Below are 8522 nucleotides of genomic sequence, written 5' to 3' on the forward strand. Positions count from 1 at the left end.
CTCTTGGGAGACAAGCCACATCCACATCCAAACCTTACCAAGGGGCCTTTGCATCTTTGACATTGTGTTGCCAGTACCTTCAGGACTGGTTTAAGAGAAGAGGAACTTCTGAAATAGTAGGATCAGAAAGAAGAAAAGAAAAAGTAAACCAGACAGAGAAATGGAAGAGGGTCCTCTAAGCAGGAGGGAACAGAGTTGTTGATAATTTCTGATCCATCTTTGCCTCTGTTCTTTGGTTCTGCTTATGTAGTTCTTGGCTTTATCATGTGCCTCAGACTCTTCACCTGTAAAATGGGATGTGAAATTTCTACTTACATAATTCCAACTGCAGATGCTCCTCAATTTATAATGGGGATATATCCTGATAAACCCATTGTAAGAAGAAAATACTGCAGTTCAAAAATGCATTTAATACACCTAACCTGCATCATAGCTTAGCAACATACACACTGCAGAGCTTGGATTCTCCACCTCCAGGTCATGGGCTGATTGCCCAGTGTCATGAGAGACTATGGTATGGCTTATCACTGGCTCTGGTAACTACCAAAATTCAAAATCAAAGTATGGTTTCTACTTAATATGTATTGCTTTTGGATAATTAGGAAGTTGAAAAATTGTTATACTGAACCACTGTAAATTGGGGACTGTGTATGTTTTATTCAAATTCTATCAAGCTTGAAAATTTAACAGGCAGAGGACTCAGAAGTGTTTGGCAAAGGAATGGTGACAGCACAGTGACTTACACGGCAATCCTTTAACCATCACCTACTGCATGCTGGGCACTATGCCAAGCATCTGGAAGCTAGTCAACTGTTGCCCTTGTCCTCAAAGGATTCACTGTTGAGCAGTTTTTAGGTTCAAATAAAGACACTGATGGCAGGCTGAGTGTGACTTCAGTATGCTCCCCACAGACTGCCCTGGGGAGAGATCGTGAAAGTCACAGCTGGAAATTCTGAGAACTCACTCCCCCAATCGAGAAATTTGGGATGTGCTGTGAGGAACTGAACTTTCTTTGCCCTTTCCTAAAATGAATGTCAATTCTAGAGGGAAAGTAAGTACACAATGCGTGGCAATTAGAAGCATTAAAAACTGCTCAGCTTGACTTCTTTGTGTCTTTCCACTCCAGTCACTGGGAGAGTGCCCTGGAAGCATCAGCTGTGCCCTTTGCAGAGAGGGCAGGGAGGTGGGCAGGGAAGCCAGGCAGCCTGCCTCCTCTGGGCTGGGTGTGCCACTGGACTCCCATGGGTCGGTGTAGCATGCCTACAGGGCTATGAAAATCAAGTCTGTCACCCCACCTACAGAAAATCACCATCTAAATGTTAGGAAAATCCAGTCTAACAACATTATTGAAAAGAGGAGAATAGGGGCCCATTAAAAAAGGAAAATGAGTTTGGTGTAGCGAGATGAGGATTCTGATCTGACCTTACTAATTACTAAAAATGTGCTTGAACAAATCATGTAACCATTGACAACTGTTGTGCCTAGGAATAGGGTTTCACTAAGTACCCTGTAAGGTTGTAAAAAGAATATCCCTGTGCTGGGTCAAGGTACGTACTCAATAGAAATATTTTTTTTCCATTTTCTCTTTATTTCTATTAACAAATAAAAATTGTATGTATTTTTCACAAACAACACTTTCAAATGTGTCTATTGTGGAACGACTAAATGAAGTTAACTAACATGCATATTTCACATTCTGATTACTTTTTATAATGAGAACACTTAAAATCTACTTTCACAGCAATTTTTAGGAACACATTAACTGACTGTAGTGACCATGTTGTACAATAGATCTCTTGTACTTATTGCTCCTAAGTGAAATTTTGTGTCCTTTGACCAACATCTCCCTGACTCCAAGCAAGTTATTCTTTAAAAGAGATTCAGCTTTATCATCTGCAGATCTCTACATGTAAAAATCAAAGTTGGTGGCTAAATGGCAACAGTATTTAGCTTCACTGAATGAGTAGATGAGCATTTATAGGAAGACAGTGTTCCTGCTCTCCCCAGCAGGATGGAGGGCTATGTACAAAATTACTTTGTAACAGTCTTATCGCCCAAGGTTCAAATCCTGCCAGTATTAGCATAATCCTACTTATCCTACTACTCCATCTGGTTATACCTCTAAAGAGGAAAAACAGAAACTGCACCTGAGCTACAAACACCATATTTTGCACATTAGTAACCTCCCAAATTCAGAATTCATGTGGTTAATGATAGTTTGTGCTTAGTCTGATACAACCCAGAAGAGAGTGATTAGATTCACCATTGGATCACCTTCTGGATACCCAGATACTTCCACCTAGTGCTGCTTTCCATGGGAAACTGTTCCAGAAAAAAAAAAAAATTAAAGGCTGTCTCTGCAAAAATGTATGACAGAGCAAGTCAGCTCCCAGACTCAAAAGGTCTTTTGGATCACAGAATTAGGGGAGCTAGACAGACAGAATAAAATAATTCATCCCCCTACCAGAAACCTAAACATGAAACAATAGAGATATGTACAGTACTCTACATATCCCTACTTCCTTAACCCCCAGAATCAGGCCAATTATAAGAACCCACAGGTCCCCTGCTCTTAAAAGAATATCAGAAGAGGAGTCAACAAATATGCTTACCTAGTGTTGTTGCTATAGAAAACAAAGTTAGGATAATAAAAATGGGGGAATGATAATTACCTGGCAGGGGAGATACCATGATCACAAAGGTGGTTTTCCCAGGGAGAGACTTATCCATTGCATTCCAGATGTGCTGACCCCTGGGATTTCCCCAAATGCAGGAAATTCAACTGCATAATTTGTGGTAGTGGGAGACAGTGTTGGTGCTCTCCCCAGGAAAAAAAAAAATGGGGAAATGAGATTAATCAAATTATGTTATGCACATGTAACAAATATGGCACAATGAGTCTCGCTATTATGAGTAATTATAATGCACTGACAAAAACTACATTAAAAAAGGAAAAATTAAAATCACTTCAGCTTTTAATACTCAAAAAGATTTGTTGAATATAATTCAACAGTTTATTTAACACAATTAGAAACCTAAAAGAAATATCTGATAATTTTCTATTTTTGACCTAATTTCCGTAACCTAGGATATGAAAATGTCTAGACTTTTAATGCATGTTAGCACTTTGTCCTTTAGAAATTGACCACATTGGTTTATGCCCAATTATTCAATCTTTAAACAAAAGCTTGCTGTAATATTACACACACACACACACACACACACACACATACACACACACACACACACACACAGAGTCAATTGAATACAAAGTAAGTGTACATCTTACCCACAAGTGAACAGAACTACGTAATCATCACAGAAATCAGGAGAGAGCACATCGCCAGTACCTTGGAAGCTCCTGCATGTCTCTCTTGGCCACTATCCTCTATTTCTTCCAAAGTATAACCACTGGGATCCCTTAGTATGCATTTTTTTGGAAGGGGAGGGTTCTGGCTTTTGTTGCTCAATACTTGGTTTGTGAGACTCAGCCATATGTTGAACAGAATTGTCCATACACGTTTTTATAGCAATCTAGACTCCATCATGTGAAGACATAATGCTGTATATTAATTATCCAAGTTTGTGGGCATTTGGTTGTTTATGATTTTTGGATCTTGTGAGTGCAGTTGTATACATATAGTTGTATGGTTTTGGTGCACATATTACATATTTTTTGCTGTATGTACATCTAAAAGTATACAGATATTGCTGTTTGCTGAAGACTTTTCCTAAGTGGTTTGCTAGTTTATACCTCCATCATAAACATATGAGAAATCAGTGTTCCCCAGCCTTGTTAAGACTCCATAAGATAGCTATTTTTATTTCAAGGATTCTGGTAGGGTATAATGGAATCACATTATGATATTAATTTGCATTTTTCTGATAAATAGTGAGGTTAATCATCTTTATATATATATGTATTGGCCATTTGGATCTCTTTGATGTGGTGCCTGTTATAACTTTTATCCACTTATTTTGAATTGTCATTTTTCTAATGGATTTCTTTACATATTGATAAAAGTATTTTGTGAGCAATGTAAATTGCAGACATGTTTTCACACACTGTGGCTTGTCCTTTTACTCTATTAATGATGCACCTCTAAAATCTGAAATTCATAATTTAAATGTCGAGCAATTAATCAAAAACTTCTTTTATGGGTACTGTTTTTATGTCCTGTTTAAGAAATCTTTACCTGCTCCAATGTCATGAAAATATTCTGCTATGTTATTTTTTGGAATACTTAATGCTTACCCTTTCACAGTAAGATATAAAATACACTTAGAATTCACTTTTGTAGTGTAAGGTGAGGACAAAATATTTCTTTTTACATATAGATAACCTATGAATCTAGAAATATTTAATAAAGACTCTTTATTGTTATGTTAAAAAATCAAGTGTTCCTTAATAAAGTTTATACCATTTTCTACTCTTCATTCTTGTGTCAACGCAATGCTGTTTTAATTACTGCCATTAACCCTCGATATCCAGTTTTGCAATTCATACAAACTTGTTTCATCTTTAAGATTGTTTTGGCAATACTTGGCCTCTCTGCATTTTATATAAATTTTAGACTCAGGTGTTCAACTTCCATGGAAAGTGGTGTGGAATTAAAATAATTTCAAGAATGTATTGAGTATATGAATCAATTTGGAAAAAAAACTTATTTATAATACTGAGTCATCTAATCTATGAACATGGTATACACACATTTGTTTTTTTCTTTGAATAATGTATTTTGCTAAGTAGAGTACTTGTTTATCTGTCATTAAAATTTTACCTATATATTTATAGTTTTTATGTTATTGTAAAAATGTGTTCATTAAATTTGATTTCCTAATTATCTATTGGACATATGTAAAAATGCTAGTGATTTTTGAATATTGATTTTATATCCAATAATCATAATATAACTTAAGTCTTAAGAGTTAACAATCATGCTGTCTATATATCATATTTTTATTTCTTCCTCTCTGATCCTTGTGCCTTCATTTGTTTTTCTTTCTGTATTGTACAGTCTAGGATTTCCAATAAATTTTAAATGGAAGTGGTATTAATGAAAATTACTGTCTTGTTCTTGATTTCAAAGGAAGACTTTCAATATTTCACCACTAATTATAAGTGTGTACTGCCTATTATTTATATATTACAAATAATTAGGCATTATTTGTTAGAAGTTTTTATTTATTAGAATAAAGAAGTTTTTATCACTAGTTTGCTAAGAGGTTTTAAAATCACAAATGAATGATGATTTTTAAAAAAATGACTTTTAGATATCTTTTAAAAGATATATGTAATTTTTATTTCCTTTTGTGTTAATATGAATATGGCAAAACACAGTGATTAATTTTCAGGAGTTAAATAACCCTTAGTTCTTGTAATTAACCCTATTTGTTTGAATAATGTGTATAAATATATATGTACATATATATACACACAAATATATGTACACACATACATACCTATTGTCCATACAAACACATGTAAACAGCTTGAACAAATGTAAACAAACAGAAATCAGTGATATATATGTAATATAATAATATAACATTATATGTAATACATTAATATTATATAAATATGCAATGTATAATGTCATATATAATATACATATAAGACTGTATTTATATTTATCTTGTTGGATTCTGCTGGGTAACATTTGCTTAGGCTCTTTTCATCTTTATCCTTAAGATATATTGATCTGTAATTTATCTTACTTTGCAATGTTCTTGTGACTTGAGCTACAGTTTCATAAAAAGACTTAGGATCACTTATTCTATTATCTGGAAGGTTTTGTGTATGGTTGATATTTTTGCATTCTGAAACTTCTGAAGAATTTCCTCATGAAGAGTGTGTCTTGAGATTTCTTTTGGAAAGACATTTAAATATTAATATTTGATACAATTAAACAAAAGTTAATTGTATCAAATATTTAACTTTTAATTGTGCCAATTAGGGTAAGATAAATTATTCATTTCATGTAAATTTTAATCTGATTGATATGATATGTTTTCATTATTTCTACCACCTGTTTGGATCTCTTCTAATTTCTGACAATATTGTGTCTTCTGCTTTATTTTCTCTGGTTCACTCTTGCTGGTAGTGTATCCATTTAATTGATATTTTGGGAAAAGACCCCAGTTTTTTATTTTGCCAACTCTTTCCATTTTGTGTTTTCTACTTCACTCATTTCTTATTTTACTTTTATTGTTTTCTTGTCTGTACTTTCTTTAGGCTTAATTTACTCTTCTTTCCTAATAGCTTGAGATAACTAAGTTATTAGTTTTCAGATGTTTATTTCCAAAATATGCCTTCAAGATTATTCATACTTCTCTAAGCACAGCTTTAGTTACACTTCACAAGTTTTAATATGTCATATTTTTATCATCTGTTTAAAGTGTTTCTATTTTTCTTTACAATTTTCTCTTTGTCTAATGATTTATTCGGAAAGGATATTGCCAAATTTTGCAAATATGTGGAAAATTTTAAATTTATCTTTTGTTACTTCTTTCTAATTTAATATAACTGTTATGTATAAATATACTCAATATACTAAAATAAAATATTTATTATACATGCACATATACATATCTATTTGCATACATTTAAATCCTATAAGCCAATGTTATTTAATGCAATCTCTTTTATGATTTACCATGCTTTCTGTCCCTTATTTTTCAGTCATTATTACTCTCCCAAAGTTAACCATTATTCTACTCATTTTATGTCTTGATTTACTAAACACTATAGCGACTAAAAATACTGTTACAAGTAATTATAAATCATTTGTCTCCGCTCCAATATACCATTCCATAGCATGAATATAATACAACTTAATTTTTATCCATTTTCATAAGATTTATTTTGACAGGCTGAGGAATTGTTTTGTGTTTATCTTATCTAGTGCTTGTGGAGCTTCTGAAATAGATGGCTTAATTCTTTAATAGCCTTGGAATATTTTCAGCCATTGATTCTTCAAATGCTGTTTCTTTCCTGTGTTTTTAGTAGTGCATTATAATTATAAATAATAGTGGGGCTCATAGGGACATATTCATACTTGTACTTAACATAGTTTGTTCCATTTCATTCCCCAGTATTTTCCTTTTCTTCCTCCCATCCCCAGATCTCATTGCTCTACTCTGCTGTTCTTCATTCTATTTATATTTTTAAGTTGGTGCATTATAAGTATACAAAAAATATACAAAAAAATATATTTATGCATGCACATATTTGGTCAATTTTATTCCCTAGTGCCCCCTCTTTCCCTCCCATCCTCCCTCTTTCTAGATCCCCTTCCTGTAGTCTACTGTTTTCCCTTCTATATTATTGAGATCCTTTTTTAAAAAATTAATTTTTTTCTCTCTAGCTTCTGCATATGAGAGAAAACATATGATTCTTAGCTTTCTGAGTCTGGCTTACTTCACTTAGAATGATGTTCTGCAGTCCCATTGATTTGTCAGCAAATGTTATAATTTCATTCTTCCTTATGACTGAGTAGAACTCCATTGTGTTTGTGTGTAGTGGGGTGTGTGTGTGTATACATATATCACATTTTGTTTATGCATTCCTTTTTGCATTCCTTTATGCATTTCTTTATGCCAGGCACCTGGGCTGGTTCCATAACTTGGTTATTGTGAATTGCACTGCTATAAACATTGGAATAAATATATCTTTCTAGTATGCTGATTTTAGTTCTTTTGGATAAATACCAGAATAGAACTCAAAAAAAAAAAAAAAACACCAAGAAAACGTATAACCCAACCATCCAGCCAATAAATAGGTTTACTTAACTAAACAACATTTCTCAAAAGAAGAAATGCAAATGTCCAACACATATATGAAAAGGTCTTCAAATACTGTTTCCAATCCATTCTTTCTCATCTGAATTTCTGGGCTCAAATAGTGTTTACTTTTCTTTTGTGTATTTTACATTATTTGGTCTCTGTGCTTCAATCTGAATGTATTCTTCTGATCCATATCTCAATTTATAAACTCTCTTTTCAACTATTCCAAATCTTTATTTTGTTGTTTTTCAGTTCTAAAATTTCCATTGTATTTATTTTCTGATTTATAGTTCCTTTTTTTCTTTTTAAAGTTTCCATTTGGTCTTTTCTCAGAACACATTAATTACAGCCCATGTGATGACTCATCAATATTCAGAAATTCTAAGGTGCTTTTGGTCTTGTGTTCTGTATTCTGGCTGGTTTTGATTGAGTATGGTGCTTACAATTACACAACAGCAGAGACCAGTTGAACCATGGGTGATGTTATCTTCCTCCAGAGAGGTCCTCCTGTTACTTCTGGCAGATAGCTGGCCTACAGGCAAATCCTGACAGTGCAGTTGAGCTTCATTCTACCCTAATCCAGTGTGGCTCTTTGTGGGGAAGAGATTGCAACCGAAACTCTGGGATTTTCTAGGTCTCCTCCTTCTTAGCAGGCCCCAAAATCTGAATTTCCCCTCATTCCCCTCCTGTCCTCTCCCATGTCCAAGAATGGCACCGGAACAGTAGAGAAGCCTACC

General features: G+C 33.7%; 1 non-coding gene across 1 annotated transcript; it reads left to right on the forward strand.

The window, feature by feature from the left end:
- Positions 1-2664: 2664 nt before the first annotated feature.
- On the forward strand, positions 2665-2828 carry LOC144367895 (U1 spliceosomal RNA). Its single transcript, XR_013427469.1, has one exon. It is a non-coding gene; the product is annotated as a U1 spliceosomal RNA (small nuclear RNA).
- Positions 2829-8522: the final 5694 nt, after the last annotated feature.

This window comes from Ictidomys tridecemlineatus, chromosome 1 (genome assembly GCF_052094955.1).
Source record: "Ictidomys tridecemlineatus isolate mIctTri1 chromosome 1, mIctTri1.hap1, whole genome shotgun sequence".
In the NCBI taxonomy this organism is placed as follows: domain Eukaryota; kingdom Metazoa; phylum Chordata; class Mammalia; order Rodentia; family Sciuridae; genus Ictidomys; species Ictidomys tridecemlineatus.